This window comes from Aquila chrysaetos, assembly GCF_900496995.4.
Source record: "Aquila chrysaetos chrysaetos chromosome W unlocalized genomic scaffold, bAquChr1.4 W_unloc_4, whole genome shotgun sequence".
NCBI lineage: Eukaryota > Metazoa > Chordata > Aves > Accipitriformes > Accipitridae > Aquila > Aquila chrysaetos.
In genome coordinates, this window is record NW_024470324.1 from 1,319,330 (window position 1) to 1,338,114 (window position 18,785).

At 42.3% G+C, this 18,785-nt stretch overlaps 1 long non-coding RNA gene across 1 annotated transcript; it reads right to left on the reverse strand.

Annotated features, from left to right (window-relative positions):
• Positions 1-15,514: 15,514 nt before the first annotated feature.
• Positions 15,515-18,306, reverse strand: LOC121233035. Its single transcript, XR_005931832.1, has 3 exons — positions 18,140-18,306; positions 17,278-17,389; positions 15,515-16,807 (listed from the first exon to the last, which is right to left on the reverse strand). It is a non-coding gene; the product is annotated as an uncharacterized LOC121233035 (long non-coding RNA).
• Positions 18,307-18,785: the final 479 nt, after the last annotated feature.

Sequence of the window (18,785 nt, forward strand, 5' to 3'; positions counted from 1 at the left end):
GAGACAGTCCTTCACGAACTTCTCCAATGAGTCCTTTCTGCGGGCTGCAGTTCCTCACAAACTTCCCTGGCGTGGGTCCTTCCCGTGGGCTGATCTTCAGTCACAAACTGCTCCAGCACGGGCTTTCCCATGGAGTCACGGCCATCTTTGGGGGCCTCCGCTCCACCGTTCACTTCCATGGGCTGCAGGGGGACAGCCTGCCGTCTCACCACAGGCTGCAGGGGCATCAACCTCCTCAGGCGCCCCTTCTCCCCCTCCTTCTTCACTGACCTTGGTATCTGCATAGGTGGTCCTCTCACATTCCAATCTCCTCCCCCACTGTAGGTTCCCCTTCTTAAATATGTTATCCCAGAGGCGCTACCACCATCACTGATTGGGTTGGCCTGGGCCAGAGGCGGGTCCAACTTGGAGCCGGGGAAGCTTCTAGCAGCTTCTCACAGGAGCCACCCCTGCGGCCCCTTCCCCTGCTACCAAAAAAAAAAACCCGCACGACACAAACACATAACAATTATAAATACAGCAGAGCAAAGAATTCAAACATTCATCCCTCTGTGCCCTTGAGGACCCCCGAGAGAACAGAGGTCCTTTATTTCCAGATATTTGATGTGAAGCTTTTGCTACTTGCTATTTTGAATATGAGTTCCTTAACACTTTCTCTACTGACCAGGCCAGATTGCGAGGACCACTAAATCTTTATTCTCAGAACTGGCTTACACTGGAACAAAAGGCCTCCCTAAATCTTTCTCTCCATAAGAAAATTGCTTATGTAGGTTAACGAGTAGCTATGCTATTCTGGCTTCAGAACAATTGAGTAGATTTAGATTGGCAAGAATATATTCTAAATTATACTCAAACATCTATATAGATTTGACTGCGAAGTACCCAAAATAACTTGTTTCAAAATATCAAGGGATGACATTTTCTGATGTTTCTCTCAGGGGAAAGGCTATATAGCAAAAAGTGTAATAAATATGAAACAAAAGAATGAAAGACCATATTACAGTAAGAGGCACAAAGCAATCAAGCCTGGTCAGCCAAGAACATCCTGTTTTAGAGGAGCTCTCAAAGGGCACCAACCCCTTGCAGAAGACCCATGCGTCACCCCGCACAGACAGTACTGGAGCCTGCGCTCAGTGGAGACAGGAGCATAACACACCTTGCTGCATCCCACAGTACCCTGGTGCCTCATAGCCCTTTGAAGACCAAGGCAGGTCAGGTGCCCCTCAAGCGTGCACCAGTCAACTAGGAGGAAAGCGGGAAATCATGGAGGGCTTTGCCATTGCCTCCATCTCTCCTCACCTGTGCCAAGCAGCCGTGTCTCAGCGAGAAGACAATTTAAGGCTAAATTCATAAACACAACAGACATTTTTGCTTCTCCATCCAAGGGCAGCACATGAAAAATTGTGAATTGGCAATAGAGGACTGGAATGTGCAGTCACAGGGTTAAACACAATGTGAAAGTAGGAAAAGGACTGCAAAACTTTGCCCTTAACTGCTTATTTCTGGAATGTTTCTGGATAGAAAGATAATGAAACCAGACACAGCTGTGCAGCCTTATCTATCACTGCACTTAATTAGTTGTTTCTTTCATTAATTCCCCAATTTAAGCACTTTGGTCTACCTCCAGCCAAAAACAGCTTAGGAAGAGGGCTCAGAAACTAAAAGGTAACCTCACAAACTAAAAGCCCTCCCCTTGAGGCAGACTGCTGGAGCAACCATAACATGCTTTGAAACATGGATCTGCAGTGTTTGGTACCATTTAAAAGTTTCTTTACCAAGAATAATCCTCCATGCTCATCACCTACCTACAAAATCTTGTCCAAGTGGAATAAGGAGATCTGGGAAGAAATCAGTGACAGCACTTAAGTTTTTTCTCCTATTCCCCCCCCCCCAAAAAAAAAAAAAAATTCACTGTTATATCTGTAAACAAGACATACTAAACTCATACAGTCATGCCTCCTGGGAGGTACATTCCCTCCTCAGACTACAGATCTCACATTGCACTAATCTCCCTTCCTAGCCCGTGACCAGGAGGCTACAGCATGGGAGTGCTGAGACATCTGACAAATCCGATCCCACAGAAGAGAAAGAGCAGGTAAGAGACCCCTGAGTTACACCTATCTGATGTGTTAACTGGAATAGTTTGACTTCTGGCCAATATCTTTACATTCTTAAGTGTGCATGTTTTTTAGAAGGAAACATCAAAACTTTAAAGGAAAGCAGATTTAGCTTTAAGTCTGGTTTTCCAAAATACAGTAACTCAATTTAGAATAAAAAAAAAAAGGGGGGGGGGGGAGAAAAATCAGCCTAGTCTAGGCCTTGTTTATTTACTGAAAAAATACAATAGCTGCTCAAGAGCTTCTGGAAGCTGGGTGGAGCCCAGAGCAGAAATAGTCCAGAGCTGGACCAGATAGACCAGAACTGCCCTTCCTTCAGCAGGTCTGCCTTCTGCAGGAACATCTTCCCATCCTGGACACTACTGAGTGATCTGCCAGCACAGATGGAAACTGCCATGTTCAGATGTGCCAAGGGTAGATCTCACTTCTTGTCCTCAACGTTCACGATCTCTAGTGGAGAAACTAATCATCTCAGACATTAACCTCTGGGAAATGCTCTAACACAGCAAGTGATCCAAGCATATACGAACAGATCCAGTAGATTATACAAGCAAATTGTCTGACAGCTTGTGGGATAATTGCTGGAGGTGACTTATTGATATGTCCACCTCTTAAGGGAAGGTAAACCTCCAGGGTGGAATGCAGTGGGTATACACAAAATCTGTTCCATAATAACTCCCTAAGCAACATAACCTGCAACCTTAGATGTTAGCAACACCAGGGGAGCTTGGTATGCTGACTCTAAGAGAAATAACATGGAGGGTGGAGCGGAAACACCGTGGGCAGGCTTTGTGATATCACTGCAGGGATGGGGAACTGGAACTACTGGAACAAGAATGGAAGTTCCCTGCATTGAGTCCACTGAAGCAAGGAGGCGAAACAATGGGGTTCTGTCAATGCTATTGTCTTACTTCTGATTTATATCATAAGTGCCCAGTTCTGGAGTAGTGACATGATAAATCATGTCCTCTGGGTGAACTTTGCTCATTATAATCTCATTATAATACCAAAACACACCTCCATCCCAAAAGCTACCTGCCTTCAAGGTGCGACCACCCCTCACTGAACATGCACTCTGAATTTTCTCTAACATATACCTTTAAAAGTAAAGCAAGGAGATTTTATACCAATCATAATACAGGTATGTATGACTAGAGTCACTCAAGCTCCACCTAAAAAAAAGAAAATAGTATAAAAGGGCTTAAGAGAGGAGGAATGCTAGGGAAGACACCATCTGTCGTGGTTTAACCCCAGCCAGCAACTAAGCACCATGCAGCCGCTCACTCACTCCCCCCACACCCAGTGGGATGGGGGAGAAAATCGGGAAAAGAAGTAAAACTTGTGGGTTGAGATAAGAACGGTTTAATAGAACAGAAAAGAAGAAACTAATAATGATAATGATAACACTAATAAAATGACAACAGTAATAATGAAAGGATTGGAATGTACAAATGATGCGCAGTGCAATTGCTCACCACCCGCCGATCGACACCCAGTTAGTCCCCGAGCGGCGATCCCCCCACCCCCGCTCCCCCCAGTTTATATACTAGATGTGGCGTCCCATGGTATGGAATACCCTGTTGGCCACTTTGGGTCAGCTGCCCTGGCTGTGTCCCGTCCCAACTTCTTGTGCCCCTCCAGCTTTCTCGCTGGCTGGGCATGAGAAGCTGAAAAATCCTTGACTTTAGTCTAAACACTACTAGCAACAACTGAAAACATCAGTGTGTTATCAACATTCTTCTCATACTGAACTCAAAACATAGCACTGTACCAGCTACTAGGAAGACAATTAACTCTATCCCAGCTGAAACCAGGACACCATCGTAGACAAGTCGGGAGGACATCGCTGACTTCTGGGATCAGTCGATGGGCTAAACCTCTCCCCCCCCCCCCATAGGGATGCCTATTGGGTAAGATTCGAACCCTCGGTTATACTGAGTGCTTCCCTGGGAAACTTAGAAATCTCTAGAGTTTTTTCCATAATTTAACGTGTTTGTAGTCAACTGTATTATTCATATTCTTGGTATTTGCACGTGCTTTGCAGACAGTGTATTTATCACCAGCAATCCAAAAGAACTTGTACTCCTGTTGCTTTAATAAACTGTACTATTCATTAACCTAGCCATTCTAGTTCGTTGACTGTGACTAGACTGAAAGTATATTACACTATTTGTGCATCCATAATCATGGTAGTTCAATATATATTGAATGCGACCGGACTTATAGTGCTGAATTGGGCATCACTCAGAATCTAAGCCTAGCTGCCCCCAGCCCCTCTGATATCTGAGGACAAGCTGGAATGCAAGGGGGTTTATTTTCTGCCAAACTTCTTTACCCTTTAACGCAACACAGCTAACTGAACTGTTAAAGACCTTTTTCATCATTCATGCCATAGTTTACACAGTAGTTCTGAAGTACAAGATAGTCTTAAAAGATATTTTTTAAATGTACAAGTCATATGCAATTACATCTTTCCCTAGCTCAGGGCCGTCGCGTGTTTTTGAAACTCTGTCCTGAGGATTTTTGATTGTAGATCTTTATTACCTGAAAAGCCGTCAGCCTAAATATTATTTTTAAATGCTGTCTTACATGCAAACTGTTTTATAAAATGGATCAATATGTGAAAATAAAGAATAGTGTTTGGGTGCTATTCTTATGGACTGTTGCATACAGCATTCATAAAAGACTGAACAAAAAGTAGCCAAGTTAGTAGAAAAAGTTACACCTGATAACTGTCCTAGTTTCAGCTGGAATAGAGTTAACTGTCTTCCTAGTAGCTGGTACGGTGCTATGTTTTGAGCTCAGTATGAGAAGAATGTTGATAACACTGATGTTTTCAGTTGCTGCTAGTAGTGTTTAGACTAATGTCAAGGATTTTTCAGCTTCTCATGCCCAGCCAGCGAGAAAGCTGGAGGGGCACAAGAAGTTGGCACAGGACACAGCCAGGGCACCTGACCCAAACTGGCCAACAGGGTATTCCATACCATGTGACGTCCCATCTAGTATAGGAACTGGGAATTGGGGGCAGGGAATCGCCGCTCGGGGACTAGCTGGGTGCCGGTCGGCGGGTGGTGAGCAATTGCACTGTGCATCATTTGTACATTCCAATCCTTTCATTATTGCTGTTGTCATTTTATTAGTGTTATCATTATCATTATTATTTTCTTCCTTTCTGTTCTATTAAACTGTTCTTATCTCAACCCGTGGGTTTTGCTTCTTTTTCCCGATTTTCTCCCCCATCCCACTGGGTGGGGGGGAGTGAGTGAGCGGCTGCATGGTGCTTAGCTGCTGGCTGGGGTTAAACCACGACAATAACACTTTACTAAAAGACTTCAGGCAATGTCCAAGGATGCATGCATTTCTATAACAAAGTGCAAAAAATGTAATACATAACAAAAAAGCAAAAAAAAAAGTCTCTTCTATTAATGAACACACAAAAAAGTATTAGACATATATTTTGCTGAAAGCATGAATAGAAGTTAGCGAGTATTAACCACAGTTATTACTTTTTTTTTTTAAAAGCCTAAAATTCTCTTTAAATTCTCATAAGTACCTAGATTCTCACCAAAGTATTATCAGGACTTAAAATTCTTCTCCAGCTGAAATAAATATTTCTTTAAAATCCTGTAATTCCCCTTGTCGTTCTTAACTATTAAAATAAAGCAGTTCTTTGTATTCTAGCCTTCTGTCAGGACCCAGACTGGACAGACCAGGGAGTCATATTTAATTTGAAATTCCCTCGGGTTAAATTAAGGTGAAACAACACCAAATGATCAGTTAAAGATTTTATTCATGACAGAAGCAAACTGAACTGGGGAGGCGTGGTAGTAGGTGGCAGGGTTTCTCACAACAGGAAGTGGCATAAGACTACTTCTGTAAACTGTGTAACCATATACATCAATTCAGGGAATAAGGAGATCCCTCCCACTGAGTCACGAGGTTCAGAGCAGACCCCCTTGCTTTCCAGACTCCTCCTCAGAGAAGGGCCTAGGGGCAGCTGGATCCACTCTTAGTCCCAGACTAGGTCAACGGTTTTATGTCTTGAAACGGATGAGGTGTAGGGATTGTGGAAAAGGAAAAGGAAAGAGAGAAGAAGACAGAGAGAGAAAGGAAGAGAGAAAGATTTCACCAGTCCTGGGTCCAGCGTTGGTTCAGTCAGCTGAGGGGTCCAGTCAGCTGAGGGGTCCAGTCCCGGTGGGCTTGCGCACCCGGGGCTTCAGTTTGTGTCCTTTTATCATCCTTGCCCCTCCTTCGGGCAGGCACCTGAACTCGTCAGGCTAATGAGCAGTTTGTGAGCCTTTGGGCTTGGGGGTTAAATTCTCCTTCCCTGCAGACATGGTGGCCATTGTTTGATCTTTGTATCAGAACATCTTATCAGAACAGGGAGCTGGCACCCTCCACCACGCCCTCCCCCTCCTGTTGCTGATGTCTGAGCTGATGGGCTTTTCACCTCGGTTCCTTGCTGTGCAGGGTTTGTCTTTAAGCAGAACTTGCCCCACCACAATGTTTGAGACATTAACTCTTTCAGTCTCTCACACCTTCAGATTGATTTCATGGATGTTCATCATGGAAAGCAGCTTTGGAGAAAGACACAGATGTGAAAGAGTGCAAAGCCAGCTGTAGTTACATCACCTGTGTTCTTTCACACAAGAAAATCTGGATGTGTATATGGTATCACACAACTATTTAAGTGGGCACAGTTATTTTCTCAGAGTCCAGAATGATCCATTCTTGGCAAATACTTAGCATCATGTGTTGCTGAAACTCACAAACTGATGTTATATGCAAACCTAAGCAAGAACTATTTGTGAACCAGTGGGATTTTTTTTTTTTTTTGTTCAGATGTTCCTGGATCACAGCTACAGGAACAGATCAAGGTGATTCCAAGGGAGAGGAGCAAGCTACTTCACCTTTGCTTTGCTTTAAATCTGCCCTAGGAGCATTCATGTCAGCAGGAGGTATTAAAAGACTGAACCAGTATTACAGAAGGTTAAAGAAAGGTAAGCAAAGTCACTCAACATAATACCACTGTTGTAACTATAGAAAGGCATATTAAAATTGGTGCAATACAAAATAGACAAATATTTCTTATAGCATCAAAATAGTAGTGTTTTCTTCTTTCAGTTTCTTAAAGCAAAATGTGTGAGGAAAGGCCATATATATATATATTTTTTTTTTTAGACTAATTGATACAGCTGGGGAAAAATGCATTTCAGCCACACAAGCCTTTTCAGGTCTGAGATCATCCTTGAGAATCAAAAGGAGGTTCTGTGTGCCCCAAGTAATATATTTTTCCCAGAAATATCAATTGGTCAATTAAAATATTCTTCTCAAAAGTTCTCTCTCGCCTTTAATCTTATCCCATCATGATTAAAACACAACATGGAAGATACTGGTTTTGAAGATCCTTCCTCTTCTACCAGCAGGTGGGGCCACGCATCAACCATGAACTTCCCCATGTCCACTGTTACTGTGCAATTTGAACTAGTATTTGCAAGCATAGCCCTGTGCTCTCTGTGGTGCTTACACATTTTTTAGTTATCATCATCCTGATCTTACCACTGTGAAAAAAATGCTCTGCCTTACTTTAATGCAGCTTGCAAAATCCTTCTTTTCATTAGCAATGAAGCAGGTGGTGAGAACTTTGTTTTCATATGCACACACTAATCTGGCAGTTAGAAATTTGCCTCGTACACCGAGAAATATGACCATGAGTAGCTGGTGAGGCTCTTTGGCAGGAACCTGCCCCATTTCTCATTGCAAATCAAAAGCAACCGACTTGTAAAGTTCCTGACTGCAGGGCAGTTCTGACAACTCCAGCAGGACGAAGGCTTACGCTCAAACTGGGCTTTTTAGAATGAACCCAAGAGCTCTGGCTTGAACAGCAAATACATTTACCAAATGAGATAGTGACTCATCACTTCACTCCATAATTTCCTTTTTCCATTTGCCTAAATCAGGAGAGATGATGACTGTTTTCTTCCCAACTGAGGCTCCAGGCTCGCTGCATTCCATTCACTCTTCTGTCCCCTACTTTACAAATGTAAATAATTTTCAGAAACACAATGCCTCTACTGGCTTTATACCAAAATTAAAGAAACAAATCCTACAGCATATTCAGTTCAAGCATGCACAAACGGTTTTCTGCTCTCCGTCAGTTTGGATCTTTGTCAGACACTGCATAAACTGGTCTTTGAAAGGAAAGAATTTCCAAATGCTGTGTCATTATCTTTGTCTAATTTGCTGATCTGTATCTGTTCTAAGAGAAAAGTGTAAAGAAAGTTTTGGTTTATTTTGTTTGTTTGTTTGTTTGTTTGTTTTTTAAGAACTCTGTTATAGTTTCATTATGAGAAGGAAGAGCTTTGGATTTTTAGGCTATAAACCAGCTGAAATGGTACAGCGTCAACATATACAACACTTTTAAGTTACACAGGAAGTTGCAGGAAGCTCCAAAACATCAAAACAGACAGATTATTCATATAAAGTTCTGGTCTGCCTTCTGCAATCTGACCTTCATTTCAAAGTGGGAATTTAGCATTCCAAGTTAAATCAGAAAGTATTTCTGTCAATCAATCAAAGCTTTATGCTCCAAAGTCTGCTTAAGATCAGCCTTCGCAAACGAGGTAGAAAAACAATACTGTATGAACCAACTCTAAAAGTATGCAGCTGTATGAGCTGAATCAAAGTTCACAAAACTCAGCTGGACTCAGGACACACTTCATTTTCAAAAGGAGTTGGGCAAGATGGGGCTAAGTGAGAGGAACCAGCCCTACGTAGCTCCAATTTAAAAAAGAAAGCATTTCAAGACACACACACACAAAAAAAAGATTTTTTCATATCAAGTCTTTACAGCTTCACATAAACTTCAGATGTCTAGTGGAGGGCATAAAGATAACCCTGTGCTGGGTCTCCACTGTTGCAAGTGCCTTGACCCCTCCAGTGGCAGCCAGTCACCCTTGCTTGCTGGGAGAAGTAACCTGGGGAAAAAGGCAAGTTGGGGCAGCGAGAGCCTCACACCAGCAACAGGAATTAAATCTGCCTTGCCATAGCTCTGACCTGTACCAAGCCTCAAACTGAAAGGTGCTAGAGACTTCCTGGAGCTCTTGTATCCCCTTTATTTTCATATCTTTTCAGATGCAATTAAAAAAAGCCCCACAATCTCAGACTAAATCTACTACTTCATTGACAAAGATAAGGGGAAGACAGGCAAAATGCAACAGTCCTAAAATTTCATTCAAAGAGCCCCAGTTCTGGTCTTGACCAATGGTTCAAGAAATTTAAATGGGTCATTGATAAAATATCAATAAAATCTGGGGAAAGATTTGACCCAAGTGTTGTAATAAATAAATGTTTTAATACAATTTGAGACCACCAGCAGTTTAATTTGTTTTCAAATTAGCTTTTAATATTTAAAGAGCTCCCTATTTATAAGTAAGACTTTGATTGCATAAGACACTGGCCTGATGAACAACTCTGCCCATGTCACTGGCTTCATTGACTGCAAAGTCTGTTCAGATGCCTATGATTATTTGTGTATGAGTACCTGCAGCATTGTGCCTAAATATTGCAAATTTGATCTAATACAACAGAATCTGGACACTGATGAGCAAGTGATCAAGCTTAACAAGGCCAGGGAAAAAAAAACATTCAGAATAAATAATTAAGTATTTAAGATTATTTAAATGATTAGGCAATAATATTAAAGAAAAAAAATATAATTCTGTTGAGGGAGGTCTAATCCCTGAACCTAGGGCATTACTGAAGGTGCCTAGCCTTTTACATGAAGCTATAAGTCTTTAATTCAAAAGGAGTTACGGGAACTTTTTAAAAAAAAAAAAAATCAGAAAAATACATGGCTGGATCGCAAGCTGATTCTTAAATGTTTTGGAGCATGGCAGGATCTTGTGTGCAGACTCTGAGATTAAGATTCCCAGTTAAATTAGCACATTTTCTTGTTTCAAATCCCCAGTCCCAAGCTATTAAAAATAAACACACTATATGTAAATAGTACTCTGTCTAGAGGCAATAAACTTCAGTTTAGAAGTGATCTAGTCACTAAGGCTTGGGGCACTGTCTCATCCCAAAGCAGCAGAAAAGCCTACATTTAAACAGAACCCCCCCAAACCTGCAGCAGAATTTCAGAGTAACTCCCAGCAGCCAAAACTCCCATAAACGACCGTTACACAGTCCCAGGGCAGGCTCGGAAACTGCAAGATTAAAACCAGGACTTTTCAGCACAGTGCTGTGGCCAGGTCACAGCATGGAGTTGTGAACAGGGGCATCAAACAAGCATGAGTACAGAGACCAAGCAAGTTATAAAGCACTACTTAAAGCAATAAATGCATCAAAGCCTTGGATGATGGTTACTTCACCACAACATGCATAAATGAAGAATCAGATTTCCTTTCCACCCTCTGCCTCTCAAAATGACCTACCAGTGTTGAGGTGTCTATCCAAAGAGCCATGTTTATTCTGCAGTTACATATGATGGAGACAACCATCTCCGCAGGTAGCTTAAGAAAAAATCCAATGTTACCTGACCAGTACACATTAATATCCAAATCAAGGAATTATCAAAGAGTAGTGTTTCCTTTCAAAAGCAAATACCCCATTTTCAGAATTAATCTAATGAGAAACCATGAGACTCGAGTGACTAGAGGCTGAAGAGTTCGAGGACTTAAGAAATAAGGACATGTCCTGATTTTAGATGTACTGGGATAGAGTTAATTTTCTTCCTAGTAACTGATATAGTGCTAATGTTTTGGGTTCAGTATGAGAAGAATGTTGATAACACACTGATGTTTTCAGTTGTTGCTAAGTAATGTTTAGTCTAAAGTCAAGGATTTTTTCAGCTTCTCATGCCCAGCCAGCAAGAAGGCTGGAGGGGCACAAGAAGTTGGGAGGGGACACAGCCAGGGCAGCTGACCCAAACTGGCCAACAGGGTATTCCATACCATATGACATCATGCGCAGTATATAAACTGGGGGGAGTGGGGCTGGGAGGGATCGCCACTCGGGAACTAACTGGGCATCGGTCGGCGAGTGATGAGCAATTGCATTGTGCATCACTTCTTTGGTATATTCCAATCCTTTTATTATTATTATTATTGTCATTTTATTATTGTTGTTGTTATCATTATTAGTTTCTTCCTTTCTGTTCTGTTAAACTGTTCTTATCTCAACCCACAAGTTTTACCTTTCCCCCCCACCCAATTCTCTCCCCTGTCCCACTGGGTGGGGGGGGAGTGAGTGAGCAGCTATGTGGTGCTTAGTTACCAGCTCAGCTTAAACCACAACAGGACAGTATAACCTAAAATGCCACTACACCCCCATCTGCCCCCACCGTCATTCTAACAACGATATATATAACTAGACATTACATACTTGCAAGCAATTCTTGAGTGCTTAAGGATATCACTATGTAAAACAGTTCAGGTATATTCATTATTAAGCCCCACCAATCTAGAAATGCTTCTGCCAGATTTCCACTTGGTTGCCACATACAATTTTCTACATTTTCATTCTCATCTTCTTTGATTATCAGCACAGCAGAATATAAACTCTTAGGCAAAGTGTGATGGAAGCTGATAAACTGATACCACAACTTCACAAGTGATGCTGCAAACATTTCTATGGAGGCTGAGGGTGATGATACTATCTAGGACTATGGTGTCACTTTGAGAATCACAACCACATAGTACAACTTGTACCTCCTACAGCTAGAAATACTGAGAATTTAAGTATTAGATGTTGAAGCAATATAAGCCATTCTAAACTTCTGAGAAGTTAAAGACTGACCTAGTTTCAGCTGGGATAGAGTTAATTGTCTTCCTAGTAGCTGATACAGTGCTATGTCTTTGAGTTTGGTATGAGAAGAATGTTGAGAACACACTGATGTTTTCAGTTGTTGCTAAGTAATGTTTAGTCTAAAGTCAAGGATTTTTCAGCTTCTCATGCCCAGCCAACAAGAAGGCTGGAGGGGCACAGGAGGTTGGGTGGGGGACAGCCAGGGCAGCTGACCCAAAGTGGCCAACAGGGTATTCCATACCTGTGGCAGTACAATTCCCCCCCCCCCCCCCCATTCCACCAGCAGGAAAGGAAACTTCTCCAGGCAAGAAGGGGAAGGAAAAAAAACCCTAAACCCTGGAGGCCGCAGCTTGAAATTTGAACTGGCCAATCGAGATGCGCCAGGTACACCGAGGTGACCCTCCTGGCCAATAGAATTAAATGACCACAGGTCAGATTCGACAGGGGTATAAACGGGGTCCCGCCGGAGGACACGTTGGCAGTCCTCCTCAGAGCAGCGGGTCTGCAGTCGGGGACTCCCCCTCGGGTCGGGGCACCGCCCGAGGTAAGTCCTCGAGGGAGAGAGCCCTCAGCTTTTAGGTGAGTGATACGTGTGTTTTGGAGCCATCACTTTAAATCTTGGGGATTCTTGAGTCAGCTGTGTAGTATTAATTCTCTTTGCATCATTGAGCCTGTGGTTTTATAAAATGTTACCAGACTTCTAACTAACTTTTGCTGAAGAATAAATCTGAGCTTTAACACCTGTTGTATTTGGTTGTGTGTGCATCTGTAACATTTTAAATTGGCGTAGTCGGCAGGATGGTGTTAATAGAGGAATTATTACGGAAGCATGGCTGTAGCCCTTTCCCCCCAGAGATAGAATGGGCGAAGGAGAAGTGGTCCGACCCAGCAGCGGTCGTGGAGAGAGTAGAACTATGCCGCGGAAGTAGTCGAGATGGCAAAGGCAAAGGCAGTGTGTCTGCCCTCCTAGGCGCCTGCTTGATTCAAGCACAAAACCAAAAGAATGATTCTGCTAAAAAGCAAGGGGAAATAGATTGTCTGAAGGTGGAATTGGAGGAAAGGGACGTGCGACCCCTTATTAAAAAAGAAAGGCACACGGGTCCGCACGGTGGGAGCCCCCGAACCACTATTCGCACAACCCCTTGGTTGGGACCCGAACTCAGCGAGTTACAAGCTAAGTTTTTGCACAAGCCGGGTGAAACCAAAACTGAGTATTTGTGGAGAGTTTCTCTAACGGGAGGGGGGATCGGATACTGTTGAGTGATGATGAAGCGAGAGGTTACTGGGGACTGGGAGTGTTTCTGAGTGATGGACCAGCAGGTGATCAGTCAATAACGTCCCGAGTAGCCTACTGGGCTGGGGGTGTGGACCCCAAGGAGAGAGGAGAATCTGTTACTATCCAGGTAAAGGGACTGTCGGAGTTAATGGAGGGAGTGCAAAAAACCGCCTGTGTTCAGGCCATGTATGATAGAGGGCAGCAAGGGATACTGATGACTGCCCCGGTGGACCCCCGCCACCTTAGACCCTTTATTAGAGACCTGCTGGATGTTTTAAAGATACACATCCAGTCCCTCAGAGAAAGAATCCTGGGGGTCATTGAGTGCAACCAGCAGAACCCCCAGAGGCTGCCCGCGCATGTGATTAACTAACTGGCAACAAAAGGGTGAGCTATTTATGGCTCAGTAGGCCCATGACACCTCAGGCCATCAGGGAAGAGATGTAACATATAGATGGGCTCGTGATCGAGGGGTGGACTTGACCATGGACACTATCGCACAGGTTATCCATGAATGTGAAACATGTGCTGCAATTAAGCAAGCCAAGTGGTTAAAGCCCCTGTGGTACGGAGAGCGATGGCTGAAATATAAATATGGGGAAGCCTGGCAGATTGACTATATCACAGTCCCACAAACTCGCCAAGGCAAGTGCCATGTGCTTACAATGGTGGAAGCAACCACTGGATGGCTGGAAACATATCCTGTGCCCCATGCAACCTCCCGGAACACTATCCTGGGCCTTGAAAAGCAGGTCTTGTGGCAACACGGCACCCCAGAAAGAATCGAGTCGGACAACGGGACTCATTTCCGAAACAACCTCATAGACACCTGGGCCAAAGAGCATGGCTTTGAGTGGGTGTATCACATCCCCTATCATGCACCAGCCTCTGGGAAAATCAAATGATACAATGGACTGTTAAAGACTACACTGAGAGCAATGGGGGGGTGGGACCTTCAAACATTGGGATACACATTTAGCATAAGCCACCTGGTTAGTCAACACCAGAGGATCTGCCAATCGGGATGGCCCTGCCCAGTCAGAACTTTTACGTACTGCAGAAGGGGATAAAGTCCCTGTAGTGCACACAAAAAATATGCTAGGGAAGACAGTCTGGGTTACTCCTGCCTCAGGTAGAGGTAAACCCATTTGTGGGATTGCTTTTGCTCAAGGACCTGGGTGCACTTGGTGGGTGATGCGCAAGGATGGGGAAGTCCGATGTGTGCCTCAAGGGGATTTGATTTTACTTGAGAATAGCCAGAATTAAACTGTATGATATTAGTTGCTATATAACCCTGCTACTGTATGTTATCATTACTATAATTGTTATATGCTATATCCATAGTACTATAGTAAGAATCACTTAGATCAAGCAAGAAAGAACTGTGATAAAACTGAGCAAAGCGCAGTAGTGATGGAACCAGAACTGACTCCAGCATGCAACAATCCAACGGTGCACACCATCCTCCTGCTGCGTCCAATGTCACCTGCTCGTCACACCGCACTGAAGCCCAACTCTGCTCTACCGACTGAGAGGACTTTGCACCATCCCTCCTGCCCAGAAAGACTGGTATGACAGATGGAGGCCAGAGTCGGAAACTAAATGAACTCAACGAACATTTAATGAACCTGCCCCATAAACTAAAGGAATGATATCTCTGTGTGTGTATACATATGCATATATATCTTTATATATCTCAAAAGATGGAAAAGGTGATGATGATTGACCAGGATGTAACTGAAGGTATGGGAACTGAGCATGACATCAGTGGTGTAGAATAAGGGCTGTTCTATTAAACTGTTCTTATCTCAACCCACGAGTTTTACTTCCCCCCCCCCCCCCCCCCGATTCCCTCCCCCATCCCACTGGGTTGGGGGGGGAATTGAGTGAGCAGCTGCATGGTGCTTAGTTGCTGGCTGGGGTTAAACCACTACAAAGACCAATGTAAAATCTATCCTAAGATGGACTTGGCTTGTTGGTATATAAAACCCAAATATTTGAATGTCAGTAGGTAAAGCAGACAAATCAGTTTGAGGAAGGTTTGGTTTTGCTTTGGGGTTTTTTTGTTTGGTTGGTTGTTTTTTTTTAATTTAAAGCTTTTCCAATTCTTAAGACTCTTCCTTCTATTAACAGAAGAGTTCTGATCAAATTCTGAGTTCTGTCCAACATACTGTCGCAAATGTAGGTTAGAAAGCAACTTATATTTAAACAAAGGAAATATCTTCCTTTGTTTAAACAAGTGCTATTTTTTCTACTGCATGCCCTATCCCAAAACAAAGTTAAATCTGAATTTCTCGATTATTATTCTATTGTTCATTTTAAAATGCCTGCTCTTACTTTTAATGCTATATGTAAACCTCCATGACAAAGTATATATTTTTTGCTGTTAGCAAGAGATTTATGATAGGAACATACTGTTTATTTGGAATTCGTATTGTCAAATTCACCAAGAAGTTTCTCAACAGTGAGTTTGATGAACCACAGAGGGAAACACTTCCATCAGCTTCTTAGAAACCTAAAATAAATGCTACCCTGCTCATTCTCCATTTAAGTCTTTACAGTTGTGAATTACAAGCATACTTTCCAACCTGTGAGATGTCCCTCACAGTAAGGCACCACAGAGACCAGTAGCTGAGACAAAGCACATGAAATTACAAAGCGTATGAGCTAAATATTATGAAGTAGAAACAATTCTTAATTGACTGAAATGAGGCATGCACTAAATAAAGCTGACCAGCATATATTATATATGTAAATGTATGGTCATGCAAGTCTATGAAACAAAAATACCTGAAATACCTGTGTCCCTGTGGGGGACACACAAGTCTTCTGAGAACAGTACTAACCTTGTTGCTCACTCTCTGCTTCAACTTTTGCAGGACTTGGTGCTACAGGAAGGGGTCGAAGAGGACGAGGCTTCGGAGTTGGGGGAGTTATTTTTTTTTTTCCAATGTACTCTACATAAGTTCCTGGGAAATCCCCCCTCTCCCCTGTGGTTTCATTAAAGCCATTTAACCAACTAATTTCCTCAGGCTTTGCTTCTTCCCCTTCACTGAATCCAAGTGCTAGTAAGGTACCTTTATTCACAGTTAATATATCTCCTAAGTGCAAGTCAATGTCTTCTTCTCGCTCTTTTTTGTAGTCATATAAAGCTCTGTATTGATATCCTTCAGCACTCATCTTGGCAAACGATTTAATGTTCAAAAGTGTTATTAAACAGTATCAAAATGCAGTTGTCCAGTTATATTTTTATGTACAGATAGATTCAAGATGTATTAAATAGGATAATAAAAATGTCAGTAGCAACGTCTAAGTAATAAAATCCACCAGAGAATCAAAAAGCACCAGGATCTGTCATTTCACTGCTGATGTTTTCAATGACTTATTTATTCTGAGTCAACAATTGTTGCAGAAGAATGTGTTCTGCTTCTATGTCTAGCAATATTCTTCCAATTATTTCCTTTTCTGAGCTTGCTGGCACTTCTGGGTCTCCATACTCAAGTCCAGCTGATTCTTATAGCCGGTCACACCTTCTTCAGATATACTTGCCATAGATTGCCCACATACCTTAAATATTCTGCCACAGAACTCTGCATACATGCTCTTCCTAGAAAGAGAAGAGAAAACCGGTGTAGTTTCAAATTCTCTTGATGCTTGTGAACTTGGGATTCCACTTATGACTTAAGCTTTCTGCAACCCTGGCAGAAGTCATGTGTCCCACAAAAGAGCCCTAAATAACAATAAAAAAAGCGACCTCACAAAAAAAAAAAAACCAAAAACCTGTCAACTAATGCTTGTGTTTTTATAAAGGATATATGTCTAATTACTTGAACTGAATTTGCATCCCTGCAGTATGAGACATGCCACTGTACATTCCCTGCTTCCTTCTCTGTGGCTTATGGCTACTGGTCTCTAAGAGTGAGAGGGCTAAGCCCTCAAGGTATCCCTGTAGTGCAGTACCTAACCTAGCTGCAAGATTTTACATGTTATCTCCCTGAAGACACACAGCCACAACCCTTCCCCACAAGAGGTCTGCCAGGACAGAGGAGGAGCTCACTAATTAGCGCTGACACTCACCATTGGGGTATTCAATCTCCTGCTGTTTATGCAGAGGGTGAGGATGGGCAACAAACTCCAGCCCAAAACCTATATGCCCAAAGCCTATTGGAGGGAGGGGTCTTTTCATAATCTGCAGGAGAACAAAAAAGTCCAAAATGCTTTTACTTGATAGGTACCATATTTCTGTTTTCTTCAAGAGGGGATTCCCCACTCCTCCATCTTCCAGGTGGTTTTTAATGTGTTTATGGTATAATATTAGAAAAACAATCAGTAACTGAAACAGGCATATTCAGACCACCTAAGCAGCACTAGCAGGAGAAAAGTATCAGGGTATACGATTAAATTATGCTAAAGGCAAGAGACTACAGGCCTAAACATTTGACTCAAGGTTGCCTGACCACAAAGTAAAAAGGAAAAATATGATTTAAAAAAAGTTTTAAATAAAATCAATTTAGGGAACAGTAGCTTAAAGACATACAGAACAGTGAAAGTTTTCCAAACATTATTTCAACCGTTACTCATTTTCATCTACTTAAAGACAAGCACAATCACAATTTGAAATGCTACACTGGAAACCAAAAAGTGCTAACTACTCAGAGTTGCATTGAAACTCCTAAACAACAGCTGAACAAAAGACCTGAGGGGCTATGTAATACCAGTAGGTAAAATATTGACTGCATACTTAGTGCCATAGAAAGCTGAATTTTTTGAGCAACACTCCCTTTTACATTGTAAAAGGACACCAGTAGACAGCGCTGGAATAAGAAACCTCTGACAGCTCTTTTCCACACCATTTTATCCAACATCTCAATCATCAAGTCCTTGGAACATGACTAACTGAAAAGCTAAAAAGTGTTTATAAGAATGCATATGGGCTTACTTTTCCAGTGGATGGCCCTGATCCCTAATTTATATGTGGCTCCTCTTCAGTCCATCACGTCTAAATATAATTCCCTGCAGCTTATTGCGCAACATCTCTTGTAACAACACAGAAGAAAATCTTGCAAGTTCTTGAAGAAGTTCCTTATCATCCACTGCAACTAGTTTTTCTGTAGGAAAGAATTATCTGAGCCTGAATTAGACTTCTCATTTAAAAAAAGCCTACACACAAGTATTTATTTTAATAACTTTCAAATCTATCCACATGGATTAGACATCCACCTCCCACCAAAATTTTAATAAGAAATTTCTGCAGCCACTTCTGAAAACCCAAACTATGCTGTTTAGCTCACACTACCAAAAATCACAGACTTTGCAATTAACATGAAGAGAGTTTCACCGATATTTTATTTTGCCTTTTCTACCAGAAGAAAGCACACAGACAAGAACTGGAGGGGGAAAGAAAAAAAAAAAGGGAGGGTGGGGAGGGAGGACAGGACAAAAATCTAAAGCACAAGTATCAATTAAATTGCACAGAAGCCTTTTCAAAAGCATGAGTTCCTCCCATTTCACACAGCAAGAGAACAAAATGCACTTACACACCTTAGATCTAAATGTTGGAGCTAATCTAAATGTTTCTTGTGGGA